Below are 23,242 nucleotides of genomic sequence, written 5' to 3' on the forward strand. Positions count from 1 at the left end.
GATTGCTAGTCAACTTGCCCACTAGATACTCAAGGGTCTCATGTAGTTCTAGCTTGTTGCTAGGAACATGGGAAGGGATAGGTCTAGGTTGATTGCTTGAGATCCTGGCCATTGTATAGAGGGTCACTACGGGCTCCCTCCTTGAGACACTTGCAATTTTTGCAGCATGTTTGTATGTCTCCTCCTCATGTGAGAATGGAAGATTGATGGTTGCTAGTATGTGCATCCAATCTCACTCATCGTAAGGGCAAGGAATGTATTTAGTGAGGGGTCTGTGAGACTTCCTTATTGGTGTGTCACCCCTAAGCATGGTAGAGACATCATCCAGATTGGTAGGGTTTGTCTTCCAAGTGTCCATCTCAACCTTTATCACATTCGTTCGGTTCCCTAAGAACATTAGAACATTGCCCCAGTCTTCAATGACTCGAGCATTCCTCATTGTCATCCTAGCAAAATGCCGTAGTTCACTCTCTTCATGACAATGAAGTTCACATAGAACTGGACTCCTGCGATCTTCACTGGCAAAATTTTTAGGACTCCAAATGGCCTTACTTTCATTCTGTTAGCTAGAGTGATGTTGAACCTAGTGGTTTCGATGGGCGGGCTTACCCAAGCCTGGAGCACAATATGGCTCAACACACTCACTCCCACCCCGATATCTACGATTCCTTTCCATGTGGCATCTCCTAGGGCTAGGATAGGCAAAATTGCATGCGTCTCTGTGCCTTCCCAAAAGTCATTGACATGTAGGGATTTAGGCATGGAGTGCAGACTCCAGCTTGGTATTCAAGTTTTTGCATCATGCTCAGGCAAGTCTGTGGCAATTGGCTCTTTTGGTTCTTCAACCCACTGCTTAAGCTCCCACCATAGTGTTGGGTGCTGCCTAATTAGGTTGCCTAAGCGTAGAGTTACCGGAGTGGTCACTAGTGTATTGAGGAGGTTGCTAGTCACTCACCTCTCTTCTAGGTCTGTGGTTCTTGGCCAATGGCCTTGATTGTTTTGCTGGCTTGAGGCAGTTAGGCAATTCATATTGTGGTTTCATTTCCTCCCTTGGTTTTGGTTGTGGGAGAGAGATTGGGGTGCCTATGTTTGAGAGATCATCGATCTCGTTCTTTAGTATGGGCTCAGCGTCCTTTAGGTGCTCATGGGCCTCCCTTACCCATTCTTTCACCTTCTTGATGGCTTCGAGTTGGCACTTTGGGTTGGGTACTCCCCAACCTTAGCACTTTCTTTTTTAGCCATCTAAGGCACTAACGTCTCTTCTTCTCCGTCAATGACTTTTCCACCAATTGGTAGAGTCATGGAACTTTTGGTTTTGAGGGTGAACTTAGCATCTGATCTCCTCTTTCTTCGTCTCCGGATCCTCTTTCCAACTGAGGTTGCGTCAAGTTTGCTAGGCCCTGTCAATGATATGCCGGCCTGCTTCATTTGCGCATGCATCATGACCTGCAATGGGATATGTGTGGTCTCACGTCAAGTGTCTCGATACCAAACAACCCCAATGGAACCGATGGATCATTTGTCAAACTAGAGGATGGTCTCTGCCTAGGGCAGTCACAAAGAGATGAGTGATTCCACACTCAGTGCATCTCAGGTCAGCCTTATCTATGTTTGCTTGTTCCCTCTCAAGGCAGCGCAAAGAAAAGTGTCCTAGGTGACTATAACTCCAACACGCGATTGGTTTTTTGGGTTTGCCCTCCTAGGCCTCTGCCTCTTCCTCTACCCAATGCCATCACTAATATTGGCCAATAGGCCATGAGGATAGGATTGCCTTCCTCATCGTACGACACATACAGGGTTACGTAAGGCTCATTGTTACTAGGCTCGTCCACATAGTAGACTAGAGTGTTACTTGATGGATGGGTCACATAGGGTCCAGGTGGTCTAGGGATACCTGTAGGATTAATTTCCATCCTAGGGATGGTTGTTTTAGCATCATTTGGTGCCAAAAGAGCCTTCGATGGCCTATTCGCAAGGTGAGGTTGGCTGTAAAGCTACGGGTATGGAAGTCTACTAGTGATTGACAAATGCATGGTGTCATGGCCGAACCTACCACAATTAGCACAAGGTCATGACCTAGGTCCTTGACACTTAGTTGGCAAGTGGATTCTACCGCAATGCACACATTGGACGTGTGGGCACATTGGTTGTCTCATCATCTCCTGTAGTTTGGCTATGTCCATCCTAATCTCTGCCAACTCTTGTCCTGACTCAGTGCCCTCCCCTTTGTCATCTTGAGTGCTTGAGTCTATTCTCTCACTTGGCGTTGAGGCTTTCTCAAAACTCTTGGCACTGGAATCTTTCTGATTCAAGCCTCTGGAGCCTCTTTCCTTGAGCTGGTCATCCACTCTAATAGCTTCTTCAAAAACTCTTGCCAATGCATCTCACCGCAAAGCTTGAGTTTCCGGCCAAGGCGTTGTAGAGCTCCTCACCCCGTATTCCATTGATGAATACTGTGGATACCACCCTTTCAGTTGGTCTCTGACCTAGGGGAATTCTCTTGAAGAGGTTCCTTATGTGGGTCACATAATCTCGAATGTCCTCTCTCTCATTCTGCTTGACATTCATAAGCCGCACTAACAGGTTATCGGAGTATCCAGGTATGCAAACTATTCTATCATTCTTCTTAAAAAATAACACCATAGAGGCAAAAGATAATTGGCTTGGATGAATCAATCCCATTTGTAGCAACTCATTGATTTGTTGCTTGGTGCTCCATCTTTTCATGCTCATACTTGGATAATCAATAGGGTAGCTTGTTGATGGATTTGGTATGTGGTGCCAAGTCAATAGAATGCTCTACCTCTCTCTTGGATGGCAAAGAAGATGGTGGTTGAAATATGTCTTTGTATCCCTCTAATAATTTGCACAATTTTAAGTGAATACACAAGGCTTAACATTGATCGATCTCTCTTCAACTTCTTCATAGATATTAATTCCACTTATTGTTGCTCCATACCATGCAATGTTACTTGCTAAAACAAGTTCCATTTGCATTAAGTTTGAGTCCATGGTAAACTTTCTAAGTGTATTAAGCCAATTTCAGCAAATAACTATGTGAATATGTTCCATTTCTAAGGCTAGAAGATCAACTTGAATAGTGCATGATGGTGATAACTCGATGGAAATGCATTGGCATATTTCACGACTAGCTTCAAAAGCCCCATTATTAACTTGTACCCTCAAAGGCACATCCATATCCTTAGGAAATAGCATTATCCGATCCAAATATTTTGTATTAACAAACTTATCTATGCTTCCCCTATCCACAAGAATATGAGAAACTTTACCATTTACAAGGCCCTTGAGCCAAAGAGTATTTTCACCTCTACGTTTGGTCCATGCATCATGAGAAATGGTGCGCAAAATCAAAGAGCCAGTGGGTCAAATGGAAACCCATCCATTGGATCATGAAATTCATTGGCAATCTCATCTTCTTCATGTGGCTCTTCATAAGTGGATAAGGCTTCCATTTGAAATACATCACTCTCATTTGCTTCTTCATCCAATCCTTTCTCAATAGTCATGCTAACTTTAACCTTTCTTAAATTTTTTCTTGTGGTTGGGAGTCCACTTATCCCCAGACTTGAAGCATAAACCTTTAGTGTATATATCCTTTAGGTTATCATTTAGTACATGCTTCCCTGTGCAAATTGTTGGCTGAAGGTTTACCACCACAATTTGCCCACTTAAAGTCCAACTTTACCTTAATATTAGGCCTAAAGTTAGTACTCTATTTTTCTCGATAAACTATAGGATAAGTTGGAACTTTTCTACAGGTGTTTGAAATCTCCCTTCTTGCCTAAATACCTCTTTTTGCTAGCCAAATTTTTTCCCCAACCTTGATGATTGGTTTGATGAAATATTTACCATAGTTTGAGTTGAAAAGAAGACATATACCTACGATGTTATTGTCTGTACCATTCAACAAGCTAAATTATCTCATGAATGGTCTTGGGCTGCATGGCATCAACATCTAATAAAATATGTAGATCAAGTCCATACACATACTTGTTGAGTTTTACCAAGTCCAAAATCCTCTCAACATACATTGATAAATTGAATAACATATTAGATTTATCTCTAATGGAAATGTCTCTTTGTTTTAGGTTGTACCACCTCCTTTGCAACTTTTCTTTCTCCATAGGAGAGACAAAAATATCAAGTATGTCCCAATTGAACTCCTCCCAAGTGATACACTCTTCTCTAATTTTTCTAATGTACGTCTACCACATGTAGGTATAACCTTCAAGATGAAGGGCTACATAATAGATCTTAGCTTCATCATTACAAGGGTAGAGTGTAAAATACATCTCCAATATATTTATCCATTTCTCACATTTTTTTGGTGAAGAGTGGTCCCCTTTGAAGTTTGGACTATTGATTTTCTCCTTGTATTTTTCTACATTGTAAGGTAGTGCTGGATTTGCATTAGGCTATCCATAGTAAGAATATTGCTTCTAGAGTCTTTACTCCATGAGCTTTGTCTAAAGGAGGGCTGCTCAAATTGATTACTATCCAATCTATGAGGATATTTTTTTCCCACTCCATGATTAGAGGTTGATCAAGTGAATGGTGATCTCTATTTGCTTGATCATGGAATGGTCTTCTTCATTCATGCTTGACTTCACTATTGGCTTCGACTTGCCTTTGCAAAGTTGAGAATTGAGGGTAAAAAGACTTGTAAAATGGGTCACAACTATGATAATTATCTTCAATTCTAAGTCTTCTTCTTGTCTAGCATCATTCCTTGGGTTGAATTATGGCATTGCCTATTGTAACCCTATTTCAACCTATAATCCCCCTATAACATACAAATATCGAGTAATCAATTCAGATACCTATGGGAGAAGTCTATGGGTAGTTGTGAGAAAGGGCTAGTAAGTACCAAAGTATTACTATAATATCCCTAAAAGACTCCCATAACACCTATAATTGACCTAAACATGTAATATCATACTCTTGTATGCATTTTTTATGCTTGTAATCCATATGGGTGATTGATTTGCTACTAAAATGCTATTGAATCAGCCCAACATCCAATCAAATGATATATATGTACCTATGATTATTTTTTGGGCTCAAGATCATCGAGGGTATGCAAATTTCCTCTCATGTTGGGATTGTGCATCCCTTTAGGATCATAATTGCCAAGGAAGGGTCACCTATCTTTTGTCTTACTTTCCTGGCATCTTGATGGGACCTGAAATGGGCCGGCCTTGGCTATGGCACTAGCCGGACCTCATGCTCATGACACACAAACACCCTCACGGCCTCGCGGACCAGGAGCGTCAATCTAATGCTAAAGGACAAACTGTCCTAAAGCCTTATCTATGAGTTTATAGTTTATAGTCTAACGTTTCCCTTAAACTCCTCAGAGAGAAAACCCTTACACATTGGCAATGCCACGATCACACACATATGGAGACAACCTCACGGTAGAAACACCGCGGCCCCATTGTAGCTCTCCTACATCGCAGGGATTGGCCCCTTGATGCACTACTCAACATATTACACAAACGAATACAAACTCCTCTCTTTTATTTTTCTCGTATTTCCAGGAGATATACCATGTGTCCTTACTTAACAATCCCTTAGGAAACCGACCCTCTATCCTACGGCAAGGGATAACCTCACACTCTTAATCGTGGGTCAAAGTCCTAAGAAAACAATTGCTATGCAGTCCAAGAGATTTTCCTTTGATACCATGAACCATGCATAGTGCATAATGTGAATGGTTTAGTGCATAAACAAAAGAAAATTAGCATTGTGCATCGTGCGAAACCAAACTTCCCATGATTTCCATGCTAGCGTTTATATAATGAAACGAGAAGAGACACCGAGCCTTACGCTCATACTGCCTTTTCCTTTATTTTAAAACAATGACCTATAGCCATGATGCATCACATAAATCAGATTTAAGATTATACTTTGACGCTCAAACTCCCCTCTCACCCTACCGTTTAATGTTTTGCATTCGTTGATAGGTGTAAGAGTCATTTTATGTGTATTTCTTTATAAAGAAAGCGATAAATACAGACAGAAACATAGAAACGAGGGTAAACTAAGGCCAACCTCGTGCTCTACCTTTATTATACATTGCACAAACACTTATGTAATTTTTTGGAATTTTCTTTTTATCGTTTCTTAATTTTCTCCCCTTTAAAACCCATTTTCACCATTTTTTGGTAAATTTTCCTCTATTTTTTTCAATAAAAAATGAATAGAAATTGAGATTGATTGTGGGCTATGGCCCTTAGGTTTCTTGACAGTAAAATTTTAGGTTTTGTTGATGTTATATCTCATATTTTCCCTTTATCTTGTAAAAAAACCCCCATTTTATCCCTTAAACGTGTGTTTTACGGGTTTTATACCACTAAATTCAGCCATAACACTTATGATTTTCTAATTTTCAGAGCATAAACTGATCAAACTCATAGCAAACAACATTATGATGCATAATCAGCCCATGGGAACAATATTTCATCAACCAAATAGCATAAAAACTCATTTTTTATTCATAAAAATTGAAATATCACTTAGGCTTTGTGTCTTGGGATCTCGGTTTTGGTACGGGACTGCATGTTAGCCCTCATTCAATGTACAACATCTTCAAAATCAGTAATCTTCATATCTTTATTGATCCGAAAGCAATCCGGTCTCATCCGGACAAGCTTTCCTTCACCATTCTTCATTTTCCTCTTGCACACAAGAACAGCCCCTTAAGAGAGAGAGAGAGGGGGAGGAGAGAGAAAGACTAAAATCAGAGTTCTTCATCCAGGCCATCATTGCGCGAGCAAAGGGCGGCGAAATGCTTAGCATAGAGAAGGGAATCAAGGCCCATGATCACTTAGGTGGGTTGTATGCAACCCCCATGATGGATCCATCAAGAAGGAGGTGCAAATTTCGGCGCCTACAGGCGTCACATTTTCTCCTTCTACATCACGTTTTTTTTCATGCTACATGTCAAGTAGCATAAAATGCCCAACTCCCCAAGGGTCAGGCCCATTTGGCCAAAAATAAGTCCACCTCTTCGCATCTTGACCGTTTCCTTGGCCATTTCCCCGTTCGGGCTCCAAATCGAGCTCTGAAAAATCCTGGGCGTTCGACTTGACATCCCACATTGGCTGGCAACTCCTGACAACCCGCATGGCAGTCTGAAAACTTATCAAAAATCAACAAGTGTCACTCGAGTGCCTTTTAAGAGTCGTATTTCACTTGGTGCTTAAAATCGTCCTAGCTGGAGCCGCTGCCTTCGATGTTGAATATTTTTCCCCTAAATTCTGGATTTTTTGAAAAATTTTAGGCACATCCTGGGCTCAAAACTCCGCTCTCATTGGCGACAATGGGATAGGGCAACTCAACCCGTCGAATTCCACTACAGATCTGTACAAAACAACCAAAGGAAGCATCAAGCTGATACAAAATAGATACGTACTAAAACACAGCACAATGTTCACCCTACCCCTTGACAAAACCAAGGCATGACATCCACAAGGAGTAGGCCTAGCATAATTTGATAGAAGGTCCGAAGCTAGTCACTAACTAACTGCTCGAACACGGCCAAACTAAAAAGAACTATCAAAGAGGTCACCCTAAGTGGTGGTCGGAACTACCTACCTAACTAAAGACAATACAACCAAGAGCTCCTACTAGGAGAGGACTCCTATAGCCTGATCAAGAAATATTTGCTTTCTGCACAACTCTTCTTTGTTTAGGGTTTTATTTTTCATATACTCGAGTATGTAAAAAGGAGGGAGCTGAGCTTAGTGACCCAAGAAGAACAGGGCATCGGCCTCAGGACCTGTCTCGGTACCCAAGAACCTACCAAGCCCTCGCAAGGCGACACTTAATCCTTTTTTGATGCTCACTTTTATTTTTTCTCCAACCTTTCTTACTTTCTTATTTTCTAGCAAGATGCCACCCCTAGGAAGACAAGGCATCGGCCCCGGGTCTGCTGACTTGTCCCCAGGAACCTACCAGGCCTCCACAAGGCGATGATCAACTGCTTATAAGTTTTTCTTTCTTTTCTTTCTATTTTTATACGGGTTAGAACCCCTTTTTACACACCTTTGTATATATTGATTGCCTTTTGGGATATTCAGGGTTTATTTTCATCATCAATTTTTCTTCTGGTAGGCTTCTCTAACTACCTCACAGCTAACAACAACTCCTAGAATGGGTGCCTAGCAGGCTAGCAAAACAGGGTCATTAGGACTCCCTTCTAAAACAAGTCTTTTGATGCTTGACAATGTCTTTATAGGAGGCAACAACTACTTGGACCTCCCTCAAACATACTGAACCTAAACCTGGGACTTCATGCCTTGGACTCCGGTCCCTAACAAGAAAAGGAAATCCCCTACAAGTACACAGACACAAATAGCATAAAACCACAGTACTCATAAAGGAGAGATGTCACCTGGATAGGGCCACAAGAAGCTTCCACACAACAAAGGCTCCTTCCATGCTCTTCTTTGAAACCTGTCTAGCACAAAACAAAACAAGAAACCATTAACCGTACCTACACTAAACAGACAACTGGCCCTCTTGGCCTTATGAGATAAAGCACTTCACTACAAAACTTAATCGGCCCTCTTGGCCTAATGAAATCAAACAGAATAGCACCTACACATCCCTCCTTGAAATAATATAGATATACAAGAATAGGCTCTTTTCCAAGGGGGAAAACCACAGGGCTCGCAACCCTAAACTAAATGCATAAGGTTATGACCCATCCCTCCTGCATATATAGCAAGAGGCATACGCATAACATGTTGTCGAATTAACCTATGGGTCCAGGATAATAACGGTAGATTGGTCTCGACTACTCTTTGCATCACCCATATCAAACATCATCTGCGATATATTGCATGCTCTGATAACATTCCCCACAAGCGACCAGGTCCTGTTTCATCATTGATAACAATATCCAAACTAGGACCATAATTAAAGAAAATGTCTTCTTCATAAGCAAGATTTGCTAGTGAATCCGCAAACTGATTCCAGTAACATGGAATCAGCTGAAAAGACACTCTCTCAAACTCCTCAAGCAGGGTCATGGCAGTTCGATGATACATATAGAGAATGGGATTCTGCAATGTGTATGTCCCATCTAGCTGATTTAGGATCAACTGGGAATCCCCTTTCACTAACAACTGCCGAATACCACCTTGTTTGGCAATATGCAGTCCCATAATCAAGGCTTTATACTTCGTCATATTGTTAGTAAATCCTACCCCGAGATAAGCAGCTAACTTCATCGTAACTCTACATCGGGGATCTCGGATTACTATTCCAACACTCCCTTTTTTATTAGGGCCCCTAGACGCTCCATCAAAATATAATATATATGTCCACAATGGGTTTACACAGCCTGCCATCACGAACTTCTCTATTCGTAATTATGATAGTCAAAGTTTAGCATGTTGAGAGGATGAACTGACGGCTCCATTCCACCTTCTTCATTGAACTCAACAAGGATACTCGTCAACAATCGTAAGTAGTGATGGCAGAAGACTTTGATCTCCCACACAAAGGTTCCGTCTTCTTGCTCAATCACTTTGTATCCTTTGCTCCACCAGATGAGTTTCCCCTGATGGTATCTGTGCTCCAGATATGGGTGCTCCAAATAAGGAATTAACCGCCCCATCCACCAGCTTTAAGCTCTTTTGCAGGTTGCAAATCATCCCTAGCATGGACTTGCAATGCATTTTCTTTGTATTAGCATACTTAGAAATAATAAGGTTTAATCTTATTAAGATTAACCTTATTTTTAAACTCTAATCCCTACAGATCAGCTAATAGAGTCGTAAACCTATTTTTCCCTAGCCTAACAATCTTGTAGGGGCCATCCCATTTAGGTTCCAGCTTCCCTGGAAATAGCTCCCTACGTGCATCATAATATAGGACTAATTGGCCTTTTTTAAAGGTATACTTCTTCGCTCTAAGGTCATGCAACTGCTTCATCCAACATTTAGCCACCTCCTGCTGTAATAAGCTCTGCAGTTTCAGCTCATCTAGGTGGGCTATGGTCGTGAAACATTCAAAGAGAGAATCCTCGTCTCCCAAAGAGTGGTTAATTGCAAACCGTATGGTTGGCAACTCGATTTCAAGGGGTAACACACACTCTTCTCCATAAACTAATTTAAATGGAGTATGGCCGGTAGCTTGCTTGAACGTTGTATTGTACGCCCATACTGCCACATAGAGCTTCCTGTCCCAGTCTCGTTTCTTCTCAGAGACTATTTTAGACAAGATACCCACAAGTTGCTTATTAGTACTTTCGACTTGACCATTTGCTTGCGGATTATAGGGGGTCGTTTTATTATGCTTGATTTGCCAAGCTTCAGTCAAGCTTTTGATCACTTTGTTCAAAAAATGGGTTCCACGGTCCGACACTAATTCTTTCGGTGGACCAAAACGGTAGATAATCTGCTCTAAAAGGAAACTTGCAGTCTCTTTTGCATTGTCCTGCCTCGTCGCCTGCGCTTCTGACCATTTTGTAAAATAATCAGTTGCTACTATAATGTACCTCTTCTGAGTAGTAGACGATGGGGTGATAGGACCCGCAAAATCAATGCCCCACTTCTCAAATGGAAGGATAGCCATAATAGGCATAAGTGGGCGTTTCCTATTCTCTCTGCTGTCATGTCTTTGACAGGTATCACATCTCTTAACATACTCAAAAGAATCTTGGAATATGGACGGCCACCAATATCTAGCTCTTAAAGCTTTCTGCACCGTCAACCGTCCCGCGAAGTGCCCTCGACATGCAGAGTCATGGCACTCTTCTAAGATAAAAGGAACCTCGTCAAGCATCACACATTGGCAATAGATATCATCAACACCCTACCGATATAGTGTTCCTACGATCAAGGAAAACTTCAAAGTTTGCTGTTTGATTTTCCTCTTTTTTGATTTTGACAAACCAGCTCTAGTCTCTCCTGTTGATAAATAATGCGTAATAGCATCATACCAAGATGGGATAGAAGCTGTATCAATTTTAAACATTTCCTCAATATCACTTCCTTCAGCCAAAGTCTCTTTCGGCTCCCTGAAATCTACCAGGCATTCCATAATCCCCTGCAACCTCGGTGGCTTACTCTTAATCTCATAATCGAACTCCTGCAAAGTGATTAACCACTTTGCCAAACGATCAGGCGGTTGCAGCTTGTTCATAAGCAATCTAAGCCCTTTCGCCTTCGTATAGAAAATGACATTTTCATAGAGAATGTAGTGCCTGAATTTCTTAGTCCCAAAGACCATCGCAAGACACAACTTCTCCATGTAGGTATAATTGATCTCTGAAATGCCCAATTTCCGACTAGCAAAATCTATCGAATGATACCACTTTTCCTCCCAGATTTGGGCTAAACAGCAACTTATACTATGCATAGTGGCTGCTGAAAATATATAGAACACCTTGCCTCTTTTAGGTGCTTTTAGAACGGGCGCTTTTACTAGCTCCTGTTTCACATCCTCGAAAGCTACCTTACAGGGGTCACTCCATTAAAATAGACAACTAAAGTATAATAAGTTCGTTAATTGCAACGTCCTTTTTGCCAAGGCATTTACAAACCTTCAATAATACCCTATCGATGACAAAAAACTATGAACCTCTTTTGGAGTGCGTGGTGGACTCATAGCAACTATGACTTTGATCTTTTCAGGGTCAGTTGCGATTCCCACTGAACTGACCATATGACCTAGCAATAGCTCGTAAGGCACTCCAAAGACACACTTCTGTGGGTTAAGAGCGATACAAAATTGTCTGCAGCGCTCAAAGCACTTTCTTAAAATAATCAACATCCTTTCCCTTACAGTGGCTGCCCCCAGGTCATCGATAAACACTTTCAACTCATCTGGGGAGATGTCACCAAAGGTCTTGTCTGCTGTTCATTGCCATGATCAGGTGCATTGCACAAACCAAAGGCCATCACATGGTATGCAAAAGTACCAAAGACAATAATAAAAGTTGTTTTCAACTTGTCCTCTTCTGCAATTGCCATCTGGTTATATCCTGCAAAGCAATCCATGAATGAATATATTTCCCTACACGCTAATTGATCCAAAATCTGGTCAATAAACGACAATGGGTAGTAATCCTTAACCATCCGCTTATTCGGCTCTCTAAAATCCACACATAGTCAGATCTGGTTGTTTTTCTTCTTCCTGATAACAACTGGTGAACACCATTCTGTGTGTTGTATAGGAAAGATTAACCCAACTTTCCGTAACTTCTGTAACTCCTCAAACAGTCCGTCCCTCAATTCAAAAGGCATACGCCTTACCTTCTGACGCACAGGATGACTGCCTTCTTTTACAGGAATAGTATGAACAGCCAGGCTGGGAGGAATACCTCTTAGCTCATCATAACTCCAAGCAAAGATATCACAGAATTCTTGAATCAAGAAAACATAGTCCTCCCTTTCTGCTGAACTGAGCATGGAACCTAATTTAATTGGCCGCAAATCATTCGGCGTGCCAAGGTCTAACTCAATCACATCCGCGTATCTTATCCTATCTTGCGGCTCTATCGGCTCATTTAGAGTTATCTAATAGATATCCTCTGTAGTGGACCCCTCTTTAGATACATCACTGGATGATGTCTCACTACCAGATGGATTGTCTGCTGTCTCTAATTCAGTAGAGGATAAATGAGCTCTCTCACTCTGAGGAGACTCAAGGTAAGCATCGACTATTACTCGATTAGCACCTCTACCTAGAACCACTCGACCGGCGGGTATATCAACTTGACAGTCTGTTCGTAAGATCCAGGGCCTACCTAGCAAGACTCGATAGCAAGGACGTCGTGCGAATCTTATCACCCTAAAGTCCAAGAAGCATTCTACACTTGCCACTGTAACATGGACTCTAGTAACGCAACCTTCTGGTTGTCTTAGACTATCATGAGCCATGCTAAGAAGAGTGAAGCTATCTTTTTGGATGCCTAGACCCAACCTCTCCATCAATTCTGAACTCATGATATTGACGGAGGATCCAGTGTCTACAATAGCATGTTCCACCAATATTCTATCCACATAAGCTGGAACCCTAGGGTAGTTCTTTTCAGCATGGTCAAACCAATCTTCCCCTACTCGTGTTATACCCAATGGTTCTACAATATACCCAATATGCAGGATCTTCTTAAATTCCTTGCGTACTCCTGGAGATAATTTAATCAATTGCAAGAGGTTCACATCTAGTTTAACTTCACAAAGAGAACTTGCTAAATCAAAATCATGATAAGTAGCCAAAGCTCTCTTTTCTCGCCAAACCATCCTTTCTTTTGGTCTCGAGACCGGCTTTGGTGCTTCTTTTTTAGCTCTTGCCTTCTTTCTTGGCACTTCCTCGTCCTTCTTAGGGTCGACTTTCTTGTCAACGGGCCTTTGAGGTCCATCTTCCATGCTAGGACTCTGGACTTGCATCCCCTTATCCCCTTGTTTAGGGTTTCCCTCAACCGGTTTTGCATTATCTTTGTCAACCTCTTTAGCCTTTTGGCCTCTTGTCACGGCTCTTAGGTTAGAGGTTTTAGCGTCATTGACTCATACAGCCTCAATAAGGCTGACTCCATTGCCTTGTGGCAACTCTTCTATAGTGGTCTTTCCCCTCTGCAATATTTGTCTTGGTGCATCATTCTGCTACAAGTTATTTCCTTGCGCTCTATGATTAACGAGACCTGACTGTTTACTCCCTTGTTGGAGGGAACTAATCTTACTCCAATAGGTAGCAGCTAAATGGCCCGACTTCCCACAAATATCGCATTTAACATTTGGATAGTTTCTAGGGAAATGGTGTCCACCACACCACTTACAACTGAATCTTGAGGGTCCACCCTCTTCAGGGCGTCGACTCCCTATCAGATTCTGCTACTTCTTCAAGAAATTAACGTCGACGGCTATTTGTCAATATTGTTCAGAAATCATGCCAGTATAATGCTTCATCATATCCTTAACTTCCCCAAGGACATTAGATGTACTCGACTCATAGCCTCGATTGTCGACTTGGCCTAACAATCTGATTTGGCATTGGTTGTTGACCCATCGGAACAACATTAGAATTCGAAACTTGGCCTCCGACATTTGGTGGAGCCAACTGACTTGCCATAGGCATAGTCACACTGGGAGGAGCTGGCAGCAAATGTACATTCTAAACCACACTCCCTCTCCCATTAGGGTTAGTCATAGCCATCCCTTGACTTCCATTCGTCAATGGTAGATTGCCTCCAGGTACTAAACCCCCATTAACATTCATTCGAGAGGAGTAGGCCGTTTGTAATCGTGCTTCTACTCCCTCTACCCACGTAATAGCGGTGTCTATATATGCCAAGGCCACACTGCTCAATCGTACTTGGATATTAAAATCCAACCCATGCAAAAAGTATTGCAACTGGGTAGCCAACGGAATGGGAATGTAAGTTTGTAACTTATGAAATACTTCCTTCAGCTTCTTGGCATAAGCTTTCACATTCTCATGAGGGTCTTGGCGTGTTACATTCAAGACCCGCAACCAATATTGGCCACCTCTTTCAGGAGCATATTCTCCTCGGAAAGCTACATAGAATTGATCAATTGTGGTTATGGTCCCAGACTCTATGATGTGATACCATACCGCAGCCCTTCCTTTTAATGTCATATTGAAGAACATCATAAGATGTCCCTCATCTTGGATGCGATAATTGAACATCAACCTTTGGAATTCACAAATGTGAAATTCCGCATCCTCTTCAGCTAACCCATTAAAAATGGGCAAGGGAACTCCTAAAGCTGGTAAATCCGGTGTCCCTGCAGGGATTGCAATAGGCTGTCCCACAGTAACAATCGGATTAACAATAGGAGCTTGAACGGGTGAATTCACCCCCCCACTTGAAGTGGGTAGACTTGATGGAGGAGAGGAAGAACTTACGCTTCCTCTTGGACCTCATGGACTATGTGGAGCAGTTGGGTGACTAAGACCACTGCCTCTTATACGTATCGGGCTACTCCTTTGAGGAGAATAACGACTTACAATCTCTAATCGCCGTCTAGCCCTCTTAGCACGTTCTGCTTTCTGGATTTTAGCTTGATGGTCCTTTTCAGAGGACATAAACCAACTTTCTTTTGGTCCCTAGAAACCCTAGATTTGAGAACCACCACTTATTGGTAGCTCCCGGTAGCGCACCACTGATGGGACCTGAAATGGGCCGGCACTGGCTATGGCACTAGCCGGACCTCATGCTCATGACACACAAACACCCTCATGGCCTCGCGGACCAGGAGCGTCAATCTAATGCTAAATGACAAACTGCCCTAAAGCCTTATCTATGCGTTTATAGTTTATAGTCCAACGTCTCCCTTAAACTCCTCAGAGGGAGAACCCTTACACATTGGCAATGCCACGATCACACATATATGGAGGCAACCTCACGGTAGAAACACCGTGGCCCCACTGTAGCTCTCCTACATCGCAGTGATTGGCCCCTTGATGCGCTGCTCAACATATAACACAAACGAATACAAACTCCTCTCTTTTATATTTCTCATATTTTCAGGAGATATACCATGTGTCCTCACTTAACAGTCCCTTAGGAAACTGACCCTCTATCCTACGACAAGGGATAACCTCACACTCTCAATCGTGGGTCAAAGTCCTAAGAAAACAATTGCTATGTAGTCCAGAAGATTTTCCTTTAATACCATGAACCATGCATAGTGCATAATGTGAATGGTTTAGTGCACAAACAAAAGGAAATCAGCATTGTGCATCGTGCGAAACCAAATTTCCCATGATTTCCATGCTAGCGTTTATATAATGAAACGAGGAGAGACACCGAGCCTTACGCTCATACTGCCTTTTCCTTTATTTTAAAACAACGACCTATAGCCATGATGCATCACATAAATCAGATTTAAGATTATACTTTGACGCTCAAACTCCCCTCTCACCCTACCGTTTAATGTTTTGCATTCGTTGATAGGTGTAAAAGTTGTTTTATGTGTATTTCTTTATAAAGAAAGTGATAAATACGGACAGAAACATAGAAACGAGGGTAAACTAAGGCCAACCTCGTGCTCTACCTTCATTATACATTGCACAGACACTTATGTAATTTTTTGGAATTTTCTTTTTATCGTTTCCTAATATTCTCCCCTTTAAAATCCATTTTCACCATTTTTTGGTATTTTTCCTCTATTTTTTCAATAAAAAATGAATAGAAATTGAGATTGATTGTGGGCTGTGGCCCTTAGGTTTCTTGACAGCAAAATTTTAGGTTTTGTTGATATTATATCTCATATTTTTCCTTTATCTTGCAAAAAACCCTCATTTTACCCCTTAAACGCGTGTTTTACGGGTTTTATACCACTAATTTCAGCCATAACACTTATGATTTTCTAATTTTCAGAGCATAAACTGATCAAACTCATAGAAAACAACATTATGATGCATAATCAGCCCATGGGAACAATATTTCATCAACCAAATAGCATAAAAACTCATTTTTTATTCATAAAAATTGAAATATCACTTAGGCTTTGTGTCTCGGGATCTCGGTTTTGGTACGGGACTGCATGTCAGCCCTCATTCAATGTCGAACATCTTCAAAATCAGCAATATTCACGTCTTCATTGACCTGGAAGTAATCCGGTCTCATCCGGACAAGCTTTCCTTCACCATTCTTCATTTTCCTCTTGCACACAAGAACAGCCCCTTAAGAGAGAGAGAGAGAGGGAGGAGAGAGAAAGACTAAAATCAGAGTTCTTCATCCATGCCATCATTGCGCAAGCGAAGGGCGGCGAAATGCTCAGCATAGAGAAGGGAATCAAGGCCCATGATCACTTAGGTGGGTTGTATGCAACCCCCATGATGGATCCATCAAGAAGGATGCGCAAATTTCGATGCCTACAGGCGTCACGTTTTCTCCTCCTACAGGCGTCATGTTTTCTCCTCCTACATCACGTTATTTTTCATGCTACATGTCAAGTGGCATAAAATGCCCAACTCCCCAAGGGTCATGCCCATTTGGCCAAAAATAAGTCCACCTCTTCGCATCTTGACCGTTTCCTTGGCCATTTCCCCGTCCGGGCTCCAAATCGAGCTCTAAAAAATCGTGGGCGTCTAGCTTGACATCTCGCATTGGCTGGCAACTCCTGACAACCCGCACGGCAGTCTAAAAAATTATCAAAAATCAACAAGTGTTGCTCGGGCGCCTTTTAAGAGTCGTATTTCACTTGGTGTTTAAAATCGTCCTAGCTGGAGCCGATGCCTTCGATGTTGAATATTTTTTCCCTAAATTCCAGATTTTTTGGCAAATTTTAGGCACATCCCGGGCTCAAAACTCCGCTCTCACATCCACTTTTCCTCATGGGAATATACATGGCAAGTATATGCTAATGCTAGGAAAATAGTGATGATATGCAAGGCTGAAAGGATTCATACCAATCTTTCAATGATATGTAGTGGGACTAAAATTTAAGAGATTAAATGATTAGGTGTAAGAGGGATTTAGTAGGATAATAAGTGATTCACTAGTTTACCTCTTACCTCTTTTACAATGGATAATATATCTTCAATTTTTTTGTCAAACAAACTAGTAATTGTTAGAAGCAAAGAAGAATGTGTCATTGATGATAATTTTTAGATCAACAAGTACTGTAAGAGGTCAAGAAAAGTCCTTTTGTGTACTAATTTGTATGAACCAAGAATTTAGATAAAGAAGTTACCATTCAAGTATGAATATATTAAATTCTTGAACCTCTAAGAAAATGGAAAATGGCTCAACAATTGGATAGAAAGGAGGAATAAAGAATTTGAAGGTTACCTCAACCAATATTTGACAATGACTTGAAGCTCTAATTTCAATGGAATCCCCACACAATGTGTGATCAACACTTATGATGATTTCCTTTCTAGTAGTCCATAATACTCTAATATACTAAATCAAGAGATTAAAATTTAGAGAGAAAAAACCCCAAGAATTTAAGTGATTTTGAGCTTGATGTTGGTGAGTGTCTACCATTGTCACTTATCATTTATTCTTTTAGTAACAAATAGAATTAGGGGAATACAGATCACACATTGTGACTGTTGGAGTTTCCACACATCTTTATCACTTCTTCTTGCTTGAATCTCCATAGCTCGGGCACTCTTCTCACTTCTATGCATGCTTCCAACTTTTACTCACCTTTCAACTGATATCAGAGTAGGAATTTAATGAGATTTAATTTCATTTATTAAGCCCAAATTCAAAGCTTTAGCTCAAGGGCTCATGGTAGCCATTACTTATTCCTCCCAGTTATGGATTGATCATTTTCCTTCTACCAAATTGTTCCATACTTGTTGGCCTTGTTCTAGGGACCAATAGCAAATAGCAAATAGCAAAAGTAGCAAATACATCAACCTAAGCAAATATGATTTATACATGGTTTTCAACTCTCTATTATAGGCTACAAGTGGGTTTACAAATTAAAATATAATGTAGATGGAAGTGTGAGTATATATAAAGCAAGATTGGTTACCAAAGGTTATACAGACTTATGGCATTGAGTGCAAGGAGATATTTGCTCCAGTGGGGGAAAAGTTGGCAACTATAATACCTATCATTATAATGGTTGTACCAAAAGGTTGGGTCATGCATCAAATGGATGCAAAGAATGCATTCTTGTGTATATGGAGCAGCCACATGGTTTCAGGAAGAAGTATATATGGAGCAGCCACATGGTTATGAGACCATGGTTTACCCCAATTATGTGTGTAGGCTATGAAAAGCCTTGTATGTAATAAAACAAGTACTAAGAGCATGGCATAACAAGATAGCACAATGTTTTTTCTCTATTGGTTTTCAGGTTTGAAATATTGATCACTTACGTTATGGATGTTAGAGTGATAGGGGCATTGTTATGATCAACTTTATGTGATGATTTGATTGTTGGGGGTGATAACGTATAAGAGGTGGAGTATATAAAGAGTCTTCTCAAGCAGACATTGGACATGAAAGATTTTGGAGAGTTGAAGTACTTTCTTGGCCATGATGTTATTTTGAAGCTCTATGGAGCAAAATGGCGTTTTTCTTGCCATTTTAGTAGGTTGTAACCTTTTTCTCAAGGAATTTTGGAGAGTTTTAGACAAAAAAGAAGGTTGCAAGGAAAAGAAGACGACTAAAAGTGTCTCTACATGGATTTTTGAAGCAAGAGCACAAATAGATTGGTTCAAGTAGGGAACCCTAACCCTAGACAGAGCACAAATAGATTGGTTCAAGGGAACCCTAACCCTAGCAAGAGCACAAATAGATTGGTTCAAGGGAACTCTAACCCTAGGCAGAGAACCCAGCAAGGTGGTAGTCAAGTTATATGGTTCGTAAAAAGATAATGGATCCACTTCCATCGAAGTCTTAAGAGACTGCTCCAATGTAGTATTAGATGGCACGTCAGTAGACAAAGATGATGTCAAATAGATCTTTCCTAAGAAAACAAAGACACAGTCCCTGATAGTAGGCACTATAAGCCAACTCCCGAAAGAAGCAAAGTCCTTGTCGATGGGTGAATACATGCTTCCTAGACTAGGAATGACTTCTAAAATCAACTCTAATAGTGAGATAAAGGCATGGATGGCCATAGTAGAGCTAGAGGAAGAAGGAGAGGATACAATAGAGAGTCTCTTTTCTTGTATAGATCCCTACATAGGCCAAGGCGGAGTCTATCGAAGATGAGGATGAAAGTCAAGATGAAGGCAATGGATATGACATGAAAGAAGTTATACAATTCGAGGAGAATACTAATAAGGATAAAGTTCTAGAAGTGGTTGAAGCTAAAGATCCCATGCTATTGGATAGAATGACTATGGTACCCTTTGGATTAGTAAATGCATTGCATCATAGGAAAAATATCCATAAGAAATGGATTAAGCAGAATAAGCCTTCCTTCAACAATGGCTCTTATAGCCCTAATTTATCCTTCTCAAGAAAGGACGATGATGATGCGCCTTGCCAATAAACACTAGTCTTGTAGCGCAAACAAAACTCAGATGGTTCGTGTTGTGTGACGTTCCTAGAGGCATCCTCAAAAGATGAGTCCTCGAGTCAAGAGATAAGTAACCCTTCCATAAAATCTGAAACAACCATGATACCATTTCAGCATCCCAAAGAGTTCGTCAAGTCCCCATGGAAAGAAGAAGTTGCTTTCAATGGCACATCAAACGAGGTCACTCCCTTGAAGGAGTGACCTCGGATCTATACCCAAAAGCAGTCCGTGAGATCTTCATCTGCAAAGTGGAAGGTGAAAATCAATTAACTTTTGTGGATAGAGATTGTACTGAATGTCACCTGAAGGTGGGTACAAGTCTTCCACAAGAGGAGCTATCAATCCTACATGACCTATTGAAGGAGAATTTGGATGTGTTTGTATGGCTGTATAAAGATATAAATGGGATTGATCCCACGATATGTCAACATCACATCGACCTAGAGCTTGATACCAAATGTATGAGGCAAAGACAGAGGTATATGAATCCAAATTACTCTGCCCTGGTGAAAACCAAATTGTTGAAGCTCCTTGAATGCTGAGTTTATCTATCCAGTGGCTACCTTCACACAAGTGGTAGTAAGGATTAAATCAATGGGTGTCAGGAATCAGATTGCCCTCATGTATTCATCAACAAAGCATGGGACCAGAGGGGGGATGAGCGTGACTAATTTTCGTGTGACTAATTTTTCCTTCAATTGATTGAGAGGTGAGATTCAAGGGACTTATGACACTGGTGATCAGGTACATTTGTGTTTTCCTATCCACACACGGAACGGGCCTTTGTCATCGTCATAGGACACATCACATTGTTTTGTACATTGCACTATAAGGCTCCCTGGTCTTTCTTCTTGCACTTATGCCAAACAGGTTGGGATACACAGATGCACCATCAATTGTGCACACTTGCATACTTCCTCTATATCATTCCCCTTGTCGATTTACAAAATGGGCATGGGATATGGGTCCCATTCCACTCCTCTCCGAGCGATGTGAGTTATGGGGTGAGCGACTGATCTATCATCTCAATATGAGTGACTATCGAGATTGAGTGTTGTCTTCTTCACCATTGACGACTTAACAAATCTTCATCAATGACACTACCTCCCTGGGTGCTACTAGCTAGTCCTTGCTATGTTGGAAGAGTGCTGTCGTGAGCCTTGGTATCTCCTATGGATGACTTTGACTCCCCACCATGTATCAACAACGATCTACATTAACCAACTGAATGGGCCAAGTGTTTCTAATGCTAACTCTTGCATTCATTTCTGTGTATGTCATGTCTTAAGTGTGGGGACATATGGATATGGGCTATAGTCAAGTGTTAGGACCGTGTTGATTAGTCAAACCAATATGTTCACGTTTTAAGTGTGGGGATGAATCCTTGCGCGTCTTGTTTGCATACATTTATGAACACCCTATGCATTGAACTTTACATGATATCCTATTTTCTTTATGCCCTGTAGAGGTCCCTTCCTCACCCACTTGGCATATTTTACCTCATTCTTGCGGTCTTCTCTTGCCCTTTTGTTTGTTTTATCATTTGGCTTATCCTCCATGTGAATGCATCATATGTTCACCAAAATTACAATTTGACCCTATAGCCCTATTTGTTCCTTTGAAATGCCACTTTTCCTTCTTATGACCCTTGGTTCCAAGCAACGGTTCATTAGTTATTATTATTTTTTAAAAAATTATGAATCGAACATGTTTCCATGCGAACGTGCCTTTTTCACACTAAAACTGTAGTTTGATATGATAGTCCTAAACTTCTCTCTTTCTTGAACACTTTTCCTTTTTATAGCCCATCTTTTTGGTACATAGATTGGTCTTTTTTTTTGCATGTTTGCAAGTTTGTTTTTACGTGTTTTTGGCATTTTTTACATATGAACCCACTCTTTTCTTGTCAGAATGGTATCATGTTTGGATAGCCTCGAGTTGTTAGTCCCTTTGACATTTTTTCTTTTTCCTCCCCCTCATTCTAATTTACCAATTTTTTAAATTAATTTTTAATTATGTTTTCATATGCATTTTTATATCTTTTTTCATGTGAACGTACCTTTCTTCCACCAAAATTGTGTTCTAAATTGATAACCCTATCTGGCTTGTCAACTTGCACATTTTTCCTTCTTGTTGCATTCCATTATGACTTTCCCATTTTTTATTATTAAATTTTTATTACATTTTTGGGTTTTATTTTTCTATTTTTTTCCATACGAACGTTCCCCTATTCATGTTAGAATTGCGTTCTGACTTGATAGCTTGTGTGGCACTTTTTCCCATATATTTTTCATTTTTCTTGCACTTTGTTCTAGTTGATGGATTTTTTGTTATTAATTTTTTCATGTTTCATCTATGTTTTTGTATGTTTTCCATGTGAATGCTAGTTTTTGCCTCTTTCTACATGTCGAGGCATCCACCATGTCACGTCTGATCTGCCTTTGCTTCCCCTACTCCCATCAGATCCAATCACAACAAATTTTTTAACCCCTGCCTTGCATTGGTGTGTCGGACAGGAGACACACTTATTTTCTTATGATTTAAAAAAAAACACATAACACACAACCATTTAAAAATTATTTAAAAAAGTAAAAACTCCCCTCCCAATTGTCCTCTCTCTCTCTCTCTCTCTCTCTCTCTCTCTCTCTCTCTCTCCCCCCGGCCATAGCCTCCCTCCTCTCTCTCCCTTTTCTCCTCCTCCTCCTCCTCCCTCTTTTCTTCCTTCTACCCCTCCTCCTCCTTGACTCTCCCTCTCCCATTGACCCTCCTCCTCTCCGCCTCACCTACGACCTTCATCTCTACCCCACCTCCTTGCCCGATCAGCCCCGCCTCCACCCGAGTGGCCCCTCCCCTCCAGGACACCAGACCATCCCCCTTGCCTCCACCCAGCTAGCCCTCCCCTCCTGCTTGCTAGCCTACATCGCCCCCCCCCCCCCCCCCTCCCGGCCTAGGCCGACCTCTTGCCTACCCTCCCTCCCCGTTCGCCCAACTAACCCTCCCCCCAACCCCTAGCTTGCTGCCCATACCCACTTCCATCCCGCCCCCAACCCCCCCCCCCCCCTAATTCCACCTCCCTCTAAACCCTTTGATCCCCCCACCTTCATTGTCCATGCCCCAACTTATTTCCACCCCGGCCTCCAAATAACAAATTTTCCCCTTTCCCTGACTTAACAAAAAAACACAAAATTTTGCCTTCCTCCCTTCCCCCCCCAAAATTCCCCCCACCTCGTATTTCGACCCTCCCACCC

This window comes from Lygodium microphyllum, chromosome 28 (assembly GCF_053477565.2).
Source record: "Lygodium microphyllum isolate KBCC chromosome 28, Lygodium_microphyllum_v1.1.10, whole genome shotgun sequence".
In the NCBI taxonomy this organism is placed as follows: Eukaryota; Viridiplantae; Streptophyta; class Polypodiopsida; order Schizaeales; family Lygodiaceae; genus Lygodium; species Lygodium microphyllum.